The 18,602-nt window shown below is 37.7% G+C and overlaps 1 protein-coding gene across 1 annotated transcript in view; it reads right to left on the bottom strand.

Moving 5' to 3' along the window:
- The window catches only part of PKIB (cAMP-dependent protein kinase inhibitor beta), a 236,063-nt gene extending 217,983 nt beyond the window's left edge, over positions 1-18,080 (bottom strand). Inside the window, exon 1 of the mRNA XM_063666548.1 lies at positions 17,843-18,080. The gene's annotated coding sequence lies outside the window, so the exon portion shown is untranslated. The remainder of the gene's footprint in view (positions 1-17,842) is intronic.
- Between the last annotated feature and the right edge of the window lie 522 nt (positions 18,081-18,602).

Genomic DNA, 18,602 nt, shown 5'->3' with positions numbered 1-18,602 from the left:
AGTTTGTTTTTGGTTGTTTCTTTGACAGATTTCAATATCAGAGTGACGCTGGCTTTGTACAATGTGTTAGAGAAGAGTCCCTATTCCTCAATTTTTTGGAATAGTTTTAGTAGGATTGGTACCAACTCTTCTTTGTATGTCTGGTAGAATTAGGCTGTGAATCCATCTGATCCAGGGTTCTTTTTGGTTGGTAGGTTTTTAAATTACTGTTTTAGAATTTGATATGGGTCAGTTCAGGCTTTTAATTTCTTCCTCATTCAGTCTTGGGAGATTGTGTGTTTCCAGACATTTATTCATTTCCTCTAGATTTTCTAATTTGTATACATAGAGGTGTTTATAATAGTCTCTGAGGATCTTTTGTATTTCCATAAGATCAGTTCTAATGTTGCCTTTGGCATTTCTGATTCAGCTTATTTGAATCTTCTCTCACTTCTCTGTTAATCTAGCTAGTGGTCATCAATCTTGTTTATTCGTTTAAAGAACTCACTTTACATTTCATTGATCCCTTGTATGGATTTTTGCCTCTTGGTTTCATTCAGTTCTCCTCTGATTTTAGTTATTTCTTTTCTTCTACTGGCTTTGTAGTTTGTTCTTGTTTTTCTAGTTTCTCGAGACGTGATGTTAGCTCATTACTTTGAAATCCTTCTAAACTCTTGATGTAGGCATTAATGCTATAAACTTTCCTCTTAACATTGCTTTTGCTGCATCCCAGAGATTTTGGTATGTTGTGTCTGTTTTATTTCAAAAAAATATTTTATTCCTGCCTTAATTTTGTTGTTTATCCAAAAGTCATTTGATATGGTTTGGCTGTGTCCACACCCAGATCTCATCTTGAATGGTAACTCCCACAATTCCCACATGTCATGGGAGGAACCTGGTGAGTGGTGATTGAATTATGAGGGCAGGTCTTTCCTGCACTGTCCTCCTGATAGTGAATGAGTCTCACGAGATCTATTGGTTTTAAAAATGGAACTTTCCCTGCTCAAGCTCTCTTCCCTTGTCCACCACCATATGAGGTGTGCTGTACACCTTCTACCATGATTGTGAGGCCTCCCAAGTCACATGGAACTGTAAGTCCAATACACCTTTCTTTTGTAAATTGCCTAGTCTCAGTTATGTCTTTATCAGCAGCATAAAAACAGACTAATACAGCATTCAAGAGCAAGTTATTTCATTTCCATGTAATTGGGTGGTTTTGAGAGAATTTCTTGGTAGTGATTTGTATTATCATTCCACTGTGGCCCAAAAGTATGGTTGGTATTATTTTGATTTTTTAAATTTATTAATATTTGCTTTATGGCTGAGCATGGGGTCGATCTGAGAGTATGTTTCATGTGCAGATATGAAGAAAGTATATTCTGTGGTTGGTTGATGGGTAGAGTGTCCTGTAGATGCCTATTATGTCCAGTTGGTCAAGTGTTGAATTTAAGCCCAGACTTTATTAGTTTTCTTCCTCTATGATCTGTCTAATGCCATCAGTGGAATGGTAAAGTCCCCCACTATAATTGTGTGGCTGTCTAAGTCTTTTCATAGGTCTAGAAGTACTTATTTTATTAATCTGGGTGCTCCATTGTTGAGTATGTATATATTTAGGATAGTTAAGTCTTCTTGTTCAATTAAACCCTTTATCATTATGTAGTGCCTTTCTTTGTCTTTTTTTATTGTTGATGTTTTAAAGTCTATTTTGTCTAAGAATAATGACCCCTGATCTCTTTTAGTTTTCCACTTACATGATAGATCTTTCTTCAACCCTTTGAGACCATGGGTGTCGTTACATGTGGGCTGAGTCTCTTGAAGACAGCAGATGAATGGGTCTTGCTTTTCTATCCAACTTGCCGCTCTTTGCCCTCTAAGTAGGGTGTGAATACCATTTATATTCATGGCTAATATTATAATGTGAAGTTTTGATTCTATCATAAAGTTGTTAGCTGGTTGCTTTGTAGTTGCTATTGTGTAGTTGTTGTATAGGTTCTGTGGGCTATATACTTAAGTGTGATTTTATGGTAGTAGGTATTGTTTTTTGTTTCCATGTTTAGACTTCCTGAATAATCTTTTGTAAGGCTGGTCTAGAGGTAACAAATTCCCCTAGTGATTTCTTGTCTGAACAAGATTTTATTTATCCTTCATTTATGAAGCTTAGTTTGGCAGGATATAAAATTCTTGACTGGAATTTCTTTTCTTTGAGAATGCTGAAAATAGGCTCCCAATCTCTTCAAGCTTGAAAGGTTTCTGCTGAAAGGTCTGCTTTTAGCCTGATGGGGTTTCCTTTGCATGTAATCTAACCTTTTTCTCTAGCTATCTTTCAAGTTTTTTCTTTAGCATTGACTTTAGGCAGTCTGGTGACTATATCCTTTAATAACATTCATTTTGTATAGTATCTGGAAAGTATTCTCTGAATTTCTTGCATCTGGATATAAGAAATCTCTAGCAAGATTAGGAAAATTTTCTTGAATTATTCTCTTAAATATATTTTTCAGGTTTACTTTGTATCCTTATCTTTTAGGAATGCCAATAATTTATAGACTTGGTCACTTTACGTAATCTCATATTTCTTGGAGACTGCTCATTTTTTGAATTTTTAAAAATTTTTGTCTGACTGGATTAGTTTAAAAGAATAGTTTTCAAGCTCTAAAATCTTCTCTTCTCCTTGGTTTAGTCTATTGATAAAACTTTCAATTGTATTTTAGAATTTCTTAAGCAATTTTTTAATTCCAGGAGCTCTGATTGATTTCTTTTTAGAAGATTTACCTTTTCCTTAGTTTCCTGGATTACTTTAAAGTTTATTTGTGTTGATTTTAAATCTTGTGTTGGATTTCATCAAGTTTCCTTGACATCTATGCTTTGAATTCTTTAACTGTCATTTCTGAGTTTCCATTTTGGTTAGGGACCATTTCTGAAAAGAATGATTCTTTGGTGGTGTTGCACCATTCAGATTTTTCATGGTGCCAGACTTCTTATACTAGTTCCTTCAAATCTGGAGATAAATGTGTTGGGTAGGGCCTTTTGGCTTTACTTCTATAGCCCTTTGCACTTCTGTCACTTCAGATTTTATATTGTGCCATGTGGTTTGACCTACAGGCCAGTAGACAGCACTTGCAGGTAAGAGCACTGTGGCACAAGCAGGTAGTTGTGTACCTGATCTTTCTTTACCATGAGGTGCTTTCTGTTGTCTTGGGTGAAGGACTGGACAGTGAAGTACCTGGTGCCCTGAGCTTTCCATGGGGCTTGGGGGACACAGCTGGGTTGAGCTGGAGCCCCAAGCTTGCCTATGAATACAGAGATGGCAAGTGTAAACACAAGCTCTGACAAGGGTGACTAGGAGGATCATCTGGGGAAATGAGTCTCCATGTGGGGGAGAGGCTGCAGCAGCTGGACCACTCTGGACCACAATGTGGTTGAAAGCCATGGGAAACACCTGTTTCACCACTCTCTGTGGAAGTGGTTTCAGGGTATAATCTTGTCACCCAACCTGATACATATAGCTTCCTGGCTCTCCTGTTCTCCAATGTGAGAGTACTTCTGCTTCTTGTAAAGGGGTGGCTCCACCTTTGGACTCATGCAAGTGGTAGTTGGTTGTGGTGGTATTGGCTGATTTGGTCAGCTTGACCTCAGACACTGGGGGAATCAGCCAGATGCCAGCTGACTTGGAATGCGGTAGGTAGTTTCCCCAGTTCCCAGGCCCCAGATGGCCCACTAGATAGCACATATGACTCCTGAAGGGCCCGGACTAGGGTTGGGCTAGCCCAGAAGTCAAGTGCTGGCTGTGATGGGGAGGGGTGGCCTGGTCCCTAGATCACCAACCAAACTCTCAGGCAGGGGCAGATGGAACACTTAAGTGGTACAGGATCTGAGGGGATATTACAGGCCTGTGGGGGTTGGGTTTTCAGAAGGGCTCTGGACCACAGGTGAAATGTTCAGGTGGGGGCAGGGCAGCTGTGCTATGGGCCTTCCACCGAGGAAGGCAGGACACCCTCAGTTGCAGCAGTAAAGACTGTAGGGCATGTGATACACTTGCAATTCCCTCCCACCCAAGAGGGTGGACTTTGCTGTTGGCGGCATGCAGAGGTGCTAAACCTTGTCTATTACCTCTGAGAGTTGTGGCTCAGAAGAATGAGGAGCTGTCATCAACCAAAATGTTTGGATTGGGGGCAGGGCCACTGTGCTGGGAGCCCAAGCTGTAGATCCTGCCTGGCAGGAAATAGCAGGGCAGTCTGGCCACTCCTCAGCACTGTGGCTGCATCCTCTAGCAGGGCTATAACTGTTGACACCAAGGGATCCAAGGCCTGTGGGGCTTCACATGGGCTTAAACAGTGCCTGTGCAAAGACTCCAGGTGGCTCTCTGTATTGGCCTGGAGGAGTGAAGGTGTCAGGGAAGTTCTCCCATGCCCAGGATTGCAAGGTTCATGGAGGAAGTATGGATCCTCTGGGGACACTCATTCACTCATCATTTCTCCACATTAGGGGGCTTCCGCTGGCTCCACACCAGTTCTGAGTAGGAGGCTGCCTGGCTTCACTTCTGTTTGTTCTTTTTGGTTCCTGTCGCTTCTTTGGTGAATCCAGAAATGATCCCTTTGATGACCCACTTGAAGAGCAAGTGTTTACTCTCTACCTTGTTTCTCTGTGTGAGAGTGAATTAACCTAAGTACACTAGCTGCTTCTAAGTCCGCCATCTTCAAGATTTTCTTAAAGGCAATTTTTTTTTCCCATTATTTTTCAACACCTGTTCTGGAACCACAAAATTAGTAAAACTTGCTGCTCATCTTCCAGTATTTCCCAAGGGGGTATTTTTGGCATTTTGTTGAGACAATTCTCTTTAGTATAAAACTGTCTCATGTTTTAAACCCTTGCCCCATAGCACTCTTCAGTTATTGTGACAACAAAAACAGCCCTACATACTTCTGAACACCTGCCAGGAAGAGGTTCCATATTGTACCATTGGCCCAATGCCTATTGTTTTAGAAGAGGGTAAATAGAAGTCCAGAAAAATTAGATGGCTCAATTAAGGTCTCAGAGCTAGCAACTTCCAAACTAGCAAGCAGATTTTTCTTACTATTCCAAAGATTAAATGAAAGTTTTTTAATGCCATAGCATTCCTTTCGAGTTTTCTGAACTTTTGGTGTTTGGATTTAATTTGAATTAATCAAGCATGTTCTCAAATAAGAAAGTTCAAGGTCTGTGTGGAATTAACTTGGCCATATATAAAGTGGGATTTAGTAATTGATTTTAAATTACTAATAGGTCTTTCAAAATTTTCATTTGATATTAACATGGGCACATATGTCTCATGACTCTTAAGGACAACTTAATAAAATAGTTAAATATTTAAAGCAAGCAATAAAGCAAGCAGAGAGGATGGGAAAAGATCCCATTTCTTTCCAGAAGAGCCACAGTAGATAAATGACTGCAAGAACAGGATTAGTGGGAACAATGTGGTACCTGGCTGTGGTCCAGAATTCAATATAACTAGAGTGAAGGTACAGAGAGGAAGACCAAGGTTAAGTCGGCAAAGACTGGACTAGCTAGACCACCCCTCATGTAAAGATAATTAAAGAAATTTCAGGCCTAGGAATTTTGCATACTACCAAAGCAGAAAATATTTTAGAAAACTCCTTGGAGTTCACAGGGTCATGGAAGAAAACAAAATATACTCTCAGACAAAAGGTACTACTTATGAGGCACTACCTATATCAAAGTTATAGAACAATAAACATTTATATGCTGAAAAGCACAGCTTCAGATATGCATAATAAAATGAAATCTGTTAGAAACATGAAGAAATTGAGGAAAATCACACAATTTTTCATAGAAGATTTCAACACATCATATATGTTTGGGCTGTTATAACAACATATCATAAATTGTGTATCTTATAAACAACAGAAATTTAATTCTCACATTTCTGGAGGCTAAGAAGTCTAAGATCAAGGTGCCAGCAGATTCAGTGTCTGATAAGGACTCACTTTCTGGTTCACAGATGGTGTCTTCTAGCTGTGTCCTCACATGGTGAAAGGGACGAAGCAGCTCTCTGGAGCCAATTTATAAGAGCACTGATCTCATTCACCTCCCAAACGTCCTAACTCCTAACATAGTAACATTGGCGATTAAGTTTCAACATGTAAATTTGCAGGGAGGACACACATATTCAGACCATAGCATCATGCTTTGACAGTTCAAAGGGATTTCTTTTTAAAAACTCAGAAAATATTGGAAAGTCTAAAATTAACCTAATTAATGAAGTTGAGTTTAGATAGACAATAGATAACTTGTAATAGAAAATATATCCTTTTCAATAATTCATGAAAGAGAAATTAATTATCTACTGGGACACAAAACCTTATGCCAGAGTAGAAGTAATAAAAGTCATATCTTCTGACTAAAATGTAATAAAACTGTAATTTAATGACAATGGCTTAAACAAAAAGGCTTACCTTTGTGGAAATGGAAAACATGTTCTTAAATAATTATTGGGTTAAAAGGAAACCAAAGCTTCCAGTAAAGAATATTGAGAAAATTAAAAAAAATAAAAACTCTTTCTCTTAAGATATATATAAGATATGATAAAGCTATACTGGGGCAAACTCATAACCTCTTATGCTTAAATTACTTTACAGAAAAATATAAAAAGAACAAATGCTTCAATAAAATAAAACATAAAATGTTAGAGTTATAAAAATAATAAGTCAAACTAGAAACTGAGAGGAAAATGCAGTTTGATCACTAAAAGCAAAAACTGGTTCTTTGGGGAAAAATTTTCTTTGAAAGAATGTCTCTTAAGTCCATTACTCTGGTCTAGAAATTAGTGGAAAAGCAATATAAATATATATCTGGAAACATTACTGAGGTTATCGTTAGTCCCATATTGTTCCCTGAGTGCTTAATGTTATCAGTGATTTAGAGCCCGAAGTAATCATAGGTCGTAGATCCAAAAGGCACACATTCCCTAAGAAGCGCATGACTTCCCTATAACCTGAATTCTACTTGCTTTTCCTCTGCTCAGTTTTTGTCCCATGAACACTACCCAGGAACAACCAGAGATTCTCTCAATATGCTTATAATCAATTTTTCTTAAGCCATAACTCCTCCTTCTGTGTTTAGCATGAATAGATAAATATATTTCTCTCTCTAAAATCAGTATCCTTTCAACTGACATGTTCTCATACCTCTCCCTCACTGTTCTGGTGACCCTCTGCTGCCCCCTCTTGGTTCTAGGCTACCCTCTCAAGCGCTGAGATGTGTGGCTTAAGCCTCTGAATAAAACCTCCAAGTGTTTTTGAAATATCTGCGTAACTAATCCACAATTGGTGAGTCTTAGCTTTTAGTAATGTAGTGGAATCACAAAGGGCTTTCAGTACTCATAATTCTAACATATAACTAAAGAAAATTTGCCGACTGTAAAAACAACATATTTATTTTTACCGAATAGCTTCAGAAATTCAGCTCAAATCTTTCTAGATTAACCTTAGTTTCTAGATAAAAACAAGGTACAGAAATAATGAATGTTCCCAATAATGCAGTGATTCTTGACATTTTTGAGTCATAAATGGCCGTGAAATCAGATCAAAACTATAACTCAGAGGAGTGTGTATTCAAAGGCTATGCACTAGGACACTGAAATGTGCTTCCACAACCTATTTTCAAGAAACGACTTGTTGCACCAGTAGTGAGGAGTGCTATCTGCAGACATCTTTCAGCTGTTCACTTTTCAGGAAGACTTGGTTTGCCCAAGGCCACATGTCCTTTCTAGAGGCCTACGTTAATGACTAATTTTCACAGTAGGTAGCTAGCTAGGCATGAGCAGGGGAGGAGACGGCTCCCCCAACTCCAACAGGAATGTCAGGTGACCATCAGGTGATGGTCAGGCAGTTGTCACACTGCCTCTCTAAAATCATAGTAGATGCTTCCCAAAAAGATCTCAGGAATTGGGTGAGTGAGCTCAAGCATGCACATTAAGAGGCAAAATGGTGGAGTTTAACTGGTATATGACCTTCCCGAAGCATTCCACCGGTAAAGAGAAGAATGCCTCAAGTGAGCATGCGTATAACTCCAGTAACACACTGTGCATGAGAACAGGCAGCCCCAAGTGCAGAATAAAGAGATAAGGGACGCAAGACCATGGAAGTATGTCAAGATATAAAACCCCAGGTCAAAAGGTCAAACCCCACACTTGTCCTTCAAGTGGCCTGCTTGGGCCTCTTCCTAGTGTACTTTTCTTCCTGCTGTAAAGCTTTTTAATAAACTTTCACTTCTGCTCTAAAACTTGTCTCAGTCTCTTCTTCTCCCTTATGCCCCTCAAATTTTTTCTTCTGAGGAGGCAGGAATTGAGGTTGCTGCAGACCAGTATAGATTCACTGCCACTAACATAATCACTGATGGGTGATCTTAGCCCCATTCAGGCAACTCTAAAGGGTCATTCTAGTTCTAGAGCTTCCCCATGGATTCAGCTGAGGCTAAAGCTGGGCTGTATCACAGCACAACTTCTTCCTCTGCCTACTTGTATTAGGCCATTTTTGCTAGCTATAAAGAAATAGCTGAGACTGAGGAATTTATAAATAAAAGAGGTTGAATTTGCTTATGGTTCTGCAGGCTGTACACGAAGCATAGTGCTGTCATCTTCTGGTGAGGCACTCGGGAAGCTTACAATCATGGTGGAAGACAAAGGGTAGCCCATATGTCACATGATGAGAATGGGAGCAAGAAAGAGAGAAGGGAGAGGTCCCAGATTCAAAACAACCAGATCTCTGTGTGAACTGAGAGGAAACTCAATCATCACCAAGAGGATGGTGCTAAACCACTCATGAGGGACCTTTCTCCATGATCCAATCACCTCCTGCCAGTCCCCACCTCCAACATTTGGAATCATATTTCAACATAAGATTTGGAAGAGGTGAACATCCAAACCATAATACTACTACTGTTTTCTTTCCCTCCCTGCCAGTTGTATTGATCTCTTTGGTAAGGGCACACCTTAATAAACATCCTCATGCTAAACTTCATCTCAGAGTCTCCTTCCTGAAGAAGCCAACATGTGACAACTACAAACATAACTACATAAAGCAGCACTTTTTCTTTCTCCTGGAAATTATTCAAAAGCTACAAGAAGATGCTTTTATAAATTTGAAAAACATTTTTGGAGGACTTAGACACAATTTGAATGACTCTACACATCAGCATTTTCCCTTTTTCTTGGAAATTATTCAAAAGCTACAAGAAGCTTTCATAAGTTTGCAAACTATTTTTGAAGAACTTGGATGCATATTTAACTCCCAGACTCCATTTTATATCAAACACTATCAAAAGCAGATGACATTTTTTTGTATACACAGAAAGGGCAGTGAAAACAAGAATCCTGGTGATAAATCTCAAGAGCAGGGACCCACTGAAAAATATATCTCAAAAAGCACCAGCAAAATATACTTCCTGAAAGTGTGGGTACACTGTGAAGCCAAAAAGCAATATTCCTTTTTTGTGACCCTTAGTACAAAGACTGAATGGATTGAGTTGTCATGTCTTTCTTCTTAAGAAGGCCTGGGGCTATAAAAAGAATTATACAGAAAAATCATATTTACAAGAAGTAACATGACTCTGTAACAGGAAAGGAGAAAGCTTTTGCTCTATGAAAATTAGTTAGCCAGAAACTTTATCTTTCCTTCATATCCCAAAAGAAACCTCTTACAAATGGCCAGTCCAGGAAAGCCTAACTCATTCAATGATGAGTAGTATTTTAAAAGGAGAGAATCCATTTTTAAATTACTATTTTGGCCAGGCTCATGCCTGTAATCACAGCACTTTGGGAGGCTAAGGCAGCTGAATCACTTGAGGTCAGGAGTTCAAGACCAGCCTTGCCAGCATGGCAAAACCCCGTTTCTATTAAAAATACAAAAATTAGCTGGGTGTGGTGGCAGGTGCCTGTAATCCCAGCTACTCAGGAGGCTGAAGCAGGAGAATAAATTGAACCTGGAGGCAGAGGTTGAAGTGAGCTGAGACTGTACCACTGCACTCCAGCCTGGTTAACAGAGCAAGACTTTTCTAAAAAAAAATAATAACAATAATAATAATAATAAATAAAATACTATTATTTTATTTTATTTTATTATTACTATACTTTAAGTTTTAGGGTACATGTGCACAATGTGCAGGTTAGTTACATATGTATACATGTGCCATGCTGGTGTGCTGCTCCCATTAACTGGTCATTTAGCATTAGGTATATCTCCTAAAGCTATCCCTCCCCCCTCCCCCTACCCCACAACAGTCCCCAGAGTGTGATGTTCTCCTTCCTGTGTCCATGTGTTCTCCTTGTTCAATTCCCACCTATGAGTGAGAATATGCAGTGTTTGGTTTTTTGTTCTTGCGACAGTTTACTGAGAATGATGATTTCCAATTTCATCCATATCCCTACAAAGGACATGAACTCATCATTTTTTACGGCTACATAGTATTCCATGATGTATATGTGCCACATTTTCTTAATCCAGTCTATCATTGTTGGACATTTGGGTTGGTTCCAAGTCTTTGCTATTGTGAATAGTGCCGCAATAAACATACATGTGCATGTGTCTTTATAGCAGCATGATTTATAGTCCTTTGGGTATATACCCAGTACTGGGATGGCTGGGTCAAATGGTATTTCTACTTCTAGATCCCTGAGGAATCGCCACACTGACTTCCACAAGGGTTGAACTAGTTCACAGTCCCACCAACAGTGTAAAAGTGTTCCTATTTCTCCACATCCTCTCCAGCACCTGTTGTTTCCTGACTTTTTAATGACTGCCATTCTAACTGGTGTGAGATGGTATCTCATTGTGGTTTTGATTTGCATTTCTCTGATGGCCAGTGATGGTGAGCATTTTTTCATGTGTTTTTTGGCTGCATAAATACTATTTTTAAAAGTCTCTTCTTTTTCTCCCTTCTTTAAAAAAATCTATTAATTCCTTTTACTTCCTGTCCTTTGAGGCAGCTAACACAAGTAAAAACTTTAGGACCAAGGAAACTATTGGGGCTACTGAGGTGGGCAGGGCCTAGAAGGCAACTTTCTGGGTTAGGAGTTTGATTATATACAGGAGGAAAAAGCAAATAAGTGAATAAATTGAGAATAATGAGAACCAAGTTTCTCATTATTGGATAAAGGAGTTACAAATATGAAAAGCCAATGGCCAGAATGATCCCTGTGGTATTATGTTTCAGTTGGAGTTATCACTGGGAACACACAATTTCTTAGATAGACAGACAGATAGACAGATAGATACAGAAGTAGATACAAATGTTTGTGTATGTGAGTGACAGACATTTTCTACATCTGCCTGGTGGGAAAGCCTAGAAGCGATTAATCCCAGAAGCAGTGAGCAGACGTAGTGCTCCAATGTTGGTTTCTAAGTATCATTCTTCTGTAATGTAGAACAAGAGCTCCTTGGAGAAATGAAAGAATAATATAAACTGGTTTGAGAACAGCCTGGGCAACATGGCAAAACCCCATTTCTACAAAAAAAAAAATACTAAAATTAGTTGGCCATAATGGTATGCCTGCTGTCCCAACTACTCTGGAAGCCGAGGCAGGAGAATCACCTGAGCCCAGGGACGGAGTGGCTGCAGTGAACCATGATGGCACCACTGTACTCCAGCCTGGGCAACACAGTGAGACCCTGGAAGATCTTGTGCCAGAAAAGAAGAGCTCAAACAAAAGAATATGAAGGGAAAAACTAAAAGACAGGATTCAGCTTCTAGGTGGGGGGTTTCCCCGTTTGCCAAATACGTAGCAAATAGAGCAACAAGATAAATAATTATAACAGTAGACTATAAACTCATTAAATAAACAGAAATCTATAAGGAGATGTGTGTTTGTGTGTGTACATACGTGCGTGTGTGTGTATATATATGAATATATATATATGAAAGAAAAAGCTATTACTTCTAGCCAAATGCAAATTAAATGTAGAAAGAATGATGAAATGAGAAAATTACAATTTGGTAGCCATAATAAGAACATATTGAGATAAGAACCTTGGATGGATGCTGAAATGAATAGGTAAATAATTACTGAGGAACAAGATATTTACAGTCTAAAAACATATCCCTCCAAAATACTTACTAAAGAGAGAAACAGAAACTTTACAATTGAGAAACCTGGAAGATATCACTTTAAACGAGTGATAAATGTGTTATCATCAGTAATGGGACAAATCATCACCATATGTTTACTGATGCAGTATTAATACAATGAGAAGAACACAGCATCGCTTCTCTCATATCCCTGTCCTGAATCCCTAAGCTGTGACTTAGTTCATTCAGGCTGCTATAACCAAAAACCTTAAATTGGGTAGTGTATAAACAACAGAAATTTGTTTCTCACATTTCTGGAGGTTGGGAAGTCTATGATCAAAGTGTTAATAGAGTTGGTGTCTGGTGAGGGTCTGCTTCCAGTCAAGACTAAAGGGTCATCCAGAGCTTCCCCATGGAGTCAGCTGATGCTACAGTTGGGCCTGTCTCAAAACACAATAAAACGGCACCTTCTTGCTGTGTCTTCACATGGTAGAAGAGCTAGTTAGCTCTCTGGAGTCTCTTTTATAAGAGCATAAATCCCAATCATGAAGGCTCTCCCCTAACAACCTCATCACCTCCCAAAAGGCCCCACCTTCTAATACCATCACACTGGTGATTAGGTTTCAATGTATGAATTTTGGGGGGTGAACACAAACATGAATATTCAGAACGTAACAAGCTGAATCTAATCACAAAGAAATATCAGATGAATCCAAACATAAGAGGTATGATACAATTTAACTAACTTTCATTCTTCAAAAAAATAAGAAGGTCATGAAAGAAAAGACTGAATATGGGTTCTGGATTGCCAGATAATCAAGAGACATGACAACTAAAGGCAACACATAATCCTCTATTGGACCCTGGACCAGATAAACTATTTATTTTTTGTTATAAAATATATCACTGGGACAATTGGCAAAATGTGAGATGCTCAATGTATAGAAAGAAGCATTTTACCTATTAATTTTCTGATTTTGGTACATTGTGGTTATGCAGTAAAATGCTTTTACGTTTGAAGAAATACATATTTATGTAGTTACCTGAAATACAGCATCATGTCTACAACTTATTTTTAATTGATTCAGAAAATAGTAGTTACATAGATAGATAGATAAGAGAGACAGCAAGTGTGGCAAAAGGTTAACATTTGGGGGACTGGGATAAAGAGTAGATGAAATTCTTCATACTATTATAACTTTTCTGCAAATCTAGAGTTATTTCAACTAAGATGTTTTAAAACACAGTACTTTTAAAAAGCAAAAGTAAAATTACATGAAAAATGTCATGGTGCAGATTAAAACTGTGATCAAATACTCTGCCATAAAATTAAAAATGTATTAATAAAATTCGCTCTAACTAGAATACCGTAAAGCAGAAATGTTAGAACTTGAGGAAGAAATGGTAAGACAATAAAAGGAGATACATAACATTAGTAGAAAAACTAGAAAGAAACAAGAAATAAAGAAAAAAAATCATACACACAAAAAACTGATATGAGAAATGAAATTAGAAGGAACATAATGGAAGTTAGATACTATTGGAACATAGAGGATGAAACTTATAAATGAAAATATATAACAGAAATAAAATGCATTAAACATGAAATAATAAATATAGAAGATGAGGGTGGATCAAGCAACTATGGTTGGAATCCTCAAAAAAGAAGCCAAAACAAGAGAACAAATAATTGCATAATATTTTTAAATGCCATACTTATTACTCTGAAAGAAAGATAACAATAATTGAATTGAGACTGGTTTAGGGGGAATAAAATGATTGGAGGACTTTTTATTATCTGAAACAACCAGAAATGATGAAACTGGACTCAAGACTTTTTCAATTTCTGCAGAAAGAAGCTGGCTCACAAGTTTAATAGAGACAGTGATGGATTTAAAAGAAAAAAAGTTTATTTTTAAGTTTGGCTATTCAATTTATCAGCTACATTTGTTTTTATTTTTATTTTAGAGTCAGGGGGTAATGTGGAGGTTACATGGGTATATTTTGTGATGAATTAGCCACATTTGTGTATGTGTCTATGAATACGTTATTTCTAGAAAGAAACAATCAACTGGCACCAGAAATTTCTCCTAAGAAGAGACATATGTTGTAAATTTGGGACAAAAAAATAGAAGAGAGACAATTTTTGGTGACAATTACTTCCATGCAAAAAGACAAAAGGCAAGATATACAGCAATAATCCAAAAGTTACAGTGAATCCAACCATGCTACCAAAGCACAGTCATTGCTAATTCATGATAAAGACTTCAACAGATGCAACATTCAATCCTCAGGCACTCGACTGCTAATGATTTCTGCCACCATCCTTCAAGTCATTAGCCCAAACTTCATCTTCCGCTTTAACACTGCCTTTGATGGCTCTGCTGTTAAACTAGCCATCCTTACTAGATTCTACTCTCTTCTAGTTTTGAATTGGAAATGTGTTAACCACTTTCCTTTGTTATTAAATGTGATTTTTGTTTACCATGTGTGCTTCCCTTAGATCCTGATTTCTGTATTCCAGTAACACATGACTGATGCTATCCTGAGGCCTAATTATCCCAGAAAATTTAATGTTTTTACCACTGATGCATCTTTTACCTAAAGAATGATGCCACTTTGATACATTAGTTTGTTCTAATATTTTAACCTAAACCTTCAAAATAAATACTTTATAGATGACTAGCTCTTCTATTTTCAGTGAGATTCTAATTTTCCTTTGAGAAATTATTTCAATGTATAAATACTTAGGCCTCTTATTTATATCTCATGTAATAGATTAATTGAGTTTTTCCATTTTGTCTCATTTTATTCTCAGTAAAAATACAGACCACCTAGCTACCACATTCCAGGAAAAAAAAAAAAAGAATATTTTTGTTAAAAGAAAAACTTCACCTGAATTAAATTTAAAGGAGTTTAATTGAGCAAGGCACGATTCACAAACCAGGCAGCCTCCAGAATCACAGCAGATTCAGAGACTCTAGAGCAGCCACATGGTGGAAGAAGATTTATAGGCCAAAAAAAGGGAAGTGAAGTACAGAAATTGGAAGTGAGGTACAGAAACAACTAGATTGATTACAGCTCAGCATTTGCCTTATTTGAACACAATTTGAACACTAGGCAGTGTATGAGTGGTTGAACTTCTGCTGCTAGGATTGGCCAAGACTCATCTATTGTTTCTGGCGCATACTCCTAAGTTAGGTTTTCAATCTTGTCTACCTATTAAGTTAGGCTGCAGTTCATCCACAATGACTCAAATATAGACGTATGGAGTCCTTCTCAGACTATATTTAGTTTGTCTTAACATTTTAATAGTGTTTTCCTAAATGATGATCCATGGGGTGTGATATGTTGTTTTGTTTCAGGGTTTGAGATCATACACATTTAAGAAACATTGGATTAAACAATATTAAATAATTTTATTTATGGCAGTATTTGTCAAAGTCTTAAAAAAGTAATGAGTGCTGTGAATATCTGATAAGGAAAATAGCAAACCTACTGAAAATGATTCCTTCACTTTGGGACTGCCCCTTTTTATTTCGGGATTCTTCTTTTTATAAGAATAAATAATTCCTCTTACTATAACAGTTCTTCACAGAATACATCTTCCAAAAATTAAGTCATATTTATTCCTTGCAATTGTCCTTGTTCCAAGAGTTGATGAAAATGATTCTCAGTTAAGATGTAAAGTGGCCTCTGATTTCTAAGGCAAAATCCCACTTTTCAAAACAAGTACATAAACCAAGCATATGAAATTATTTTATACAGTTTGGTTGGTGTTCATGTAATTTTCTTCACATTAGCTTTTAGATACTTGATAAAGGCGTTTTTGACCTTAGAATAGTATTTAAAAGTATATGAGTATATTTACTGCAAAAGTGTTTTTTTTTTCTTTTTTCTTTTTTTTTCTTTATTTACTGCAAGAGTGTTGTGTGGAAAATATGGAAGGCACAAGCAAATGCATTAATTCATTCAATTGTTTACCAAGCCCCTTCTCCATGTCAAGCACTAGGTTAGGTGATGGCAGTTAAAACTCTACAAATTAATCTGGCCTCTGCCCTCAAAGACCTTCACGTACAGATGTATTCTATCCTAGCTATGGTAGGGTGGCAGAATATGCCACAGCAAACTTTTCCACTTTGGCACAAGGATTACTTTGAGCTGAAGGCAATTGAGAAGAAAAAGATACAAGAAAAGCTCTCTGTTCTTCTGTCGTCTAAAAGCAAGACATAAATTTACAAAGTTGTTCCCCGCTTTCTACAAGGAAGGACAAAACTTAATTACCAGAGACAGCTTTAGACCCTTACAGCCTGCAGACAGAATCAGAGGACTGTATATAACAAACTTTGCAAACTAGCCTTTATTTACCTAGTTTCCCATATATTTGCCTTCCCACAATCTGCCACTCCTAGAGACTCTTGCCATTTTTCTAAAAATTGTTTCTTTGCTGAAATCCTATATAAGTCCAAGTTCTAACCAAACCTTTGAGTTACTCATCTCTGGATATATGTTACATGCACAATGCATATGTTAATAAACTTTTGGGTTTTTTTTTTCCCTCATTTTTCTGCCTTTTGTCGATTTAATTTAGAGGACTCTAACCAGAAAACCTAGGAGTATATTAGGAAAGAATTTTTCATCTTCTATATGCATACACTAAATTTGTCTGAGGCATTATGATATGTGGCAGATAATTGCAAAAATCATTTCTGTTTTCAGTAGCATTCATTCTAATGTATTCAGGGGATGTTTCAACTTGTAATGAAGGATTATTACTCTCCCATAATCAAAAATTGATATAAATTAATGTATTTATAGTTGTTTAAATTACTTCCATCAGATTTTCATCAAATGTTCTTTATGCTGTATACTGAAACTTTTTGTCTGGTTTAAATTTAAAAATGAGGAAGCTACACCAGAAAAAGAGATAACTTACTAAAAATGTAAAAATGTAAACAAATAATTCTTTTAAAAAAATAGTCTCCGCGTTCTGGTTTATTATGAAAATTTTAAATAAATTGATATGATTAAGACAAGCAGGCTGGTTGAGTCCCTATTTTAAGATGGTCTAAAGGAAACGATAAAGCCCTTCACTCAAACACTAGCTTATTTAACTTTCAGCCAATCAGTGACAAGAGACCCAAGAAACTTAACAGCAAGCTCCTATTTCAGGGGGGTAGGGATTTCCCCAGAGCCTTGCACGTGCAGTTGGACTTAAAATCCAACCTAAAGTGGCCGGGCACAGTGGCTCACACCTGTAATCCCAGCACACTGGGAGACTGAGGCAGGCAGATCACGAGGTCAGGAGTTCGAGACCAGCCTGACCAACTTGGTGAAACCCCATCTCTAATAAAAATACAAAAATTAGCCGGGTGTGGTGGCGCATGCCTATAATCCCAGCTACTCAGGAGGGTGAGGCAGGAGAATCACTTGAACCCGGGAGGCGGAGGTTGCAGTGAGCTGAGATTGCACCACTGCACTCCAGCCTGGGTGACAGAGCAAGACTCCGTCTCAAAAAAAAAAAAAAAAAATCCAACCTACAGTTACCTCTTCTTCATTTTAATGCTAAAATTCACACACAAGGGTGGAGATTTTAAATGCTAATGCTACATGCAATGTATGGAGAAGCATGTTGAGCTACTGTGCAAGCACTAGAAAAAGCTGTCCTATATATGCCCTAATATAATCTTTCCCTATGAAAAGAGCCTATTAAATTAACCCACACACTACCCTTAGGGAACAGCCAACTTTTTCCTTTCTCAGTGCTAGCTCCCTTGTGCATAAGCTGGAATAAAATTAAACTTACCTTTGCTGGCCGGGCGCGGTGCCTCACGCCTGTAATCCCAGCACTTTGGGTGGCCGAGGCGGGCGGATCACGAGGTCAAGAGATCGAGACCATCCTGGCTAACACGGTGAAACCCCGTCTCTACTAAAAATACAAAAAATTAGCCGGGCGAGGTGGCGGGCGCCTGTAGTCCCAGCTACTCGGGAGGCTGAGGCAGGAGAATGGCGTGAACCCCGGGGGGCGGAGCCCGCAGTGAGCCGAGATCACGCCACTGCATTCCAGCCTGGGCGACAGCGAGACGCCGTCTCAAAAAAAAAAAAAAAAAACTTACCTTTGCTGCTGTGTTCTGTGATGTCTCTTGATTTCAATATTGTGAGATTACAAAAACCCTGGGTGTTGATAACATAATTAGTATATTTTTGACACAGTTAACTACAGGTAAAATAGGAAGCCAAAGCAATATTTTAAAAAAATTTGAACTAATTTCTGACTTCAGAAAAGCTGCAAACACTGTACAAAAATTTTCTAAATATCTTTCACCTCTATTCACCAAATATTCAAATTTTATCTTGTTTACTTTACACAATGTGTGTGTATGTACACACACACACACACACACACACTGTTTTGTAAACCGTTTGAGAATAAATTTCCAACATGATCCTTTTTACTCCCATATACTACAATGTACATTTCCAAAAATATAATACTTTTCTACATAACCACATTATAACAATCAAAAACAGAAAATCAGTTTTGATATGATACTGCTTTGTAATTC

The sequence above is a fragment of the Pongo pygmaeus genome, chromosome 5 (assembly GCF_028885625.2).
Source record: "Pongo pygmaeus isolate AG05252 chromosome 5, NHGRI_mPonPyg2-v2.0_pri, whole genome shotgun sequence".
Taxonomy (NCBI): Eukaryota; Metazoa; Chordata; class Mammalia; order Primates; family Hominidae; genus Pongo; species Pongo pygmaeus.
The sequence above is the reverse complement of the archived record's forward strand: the minus strand, read 5'-3'. Positions and strand labels throughout refer to the sequence as shown.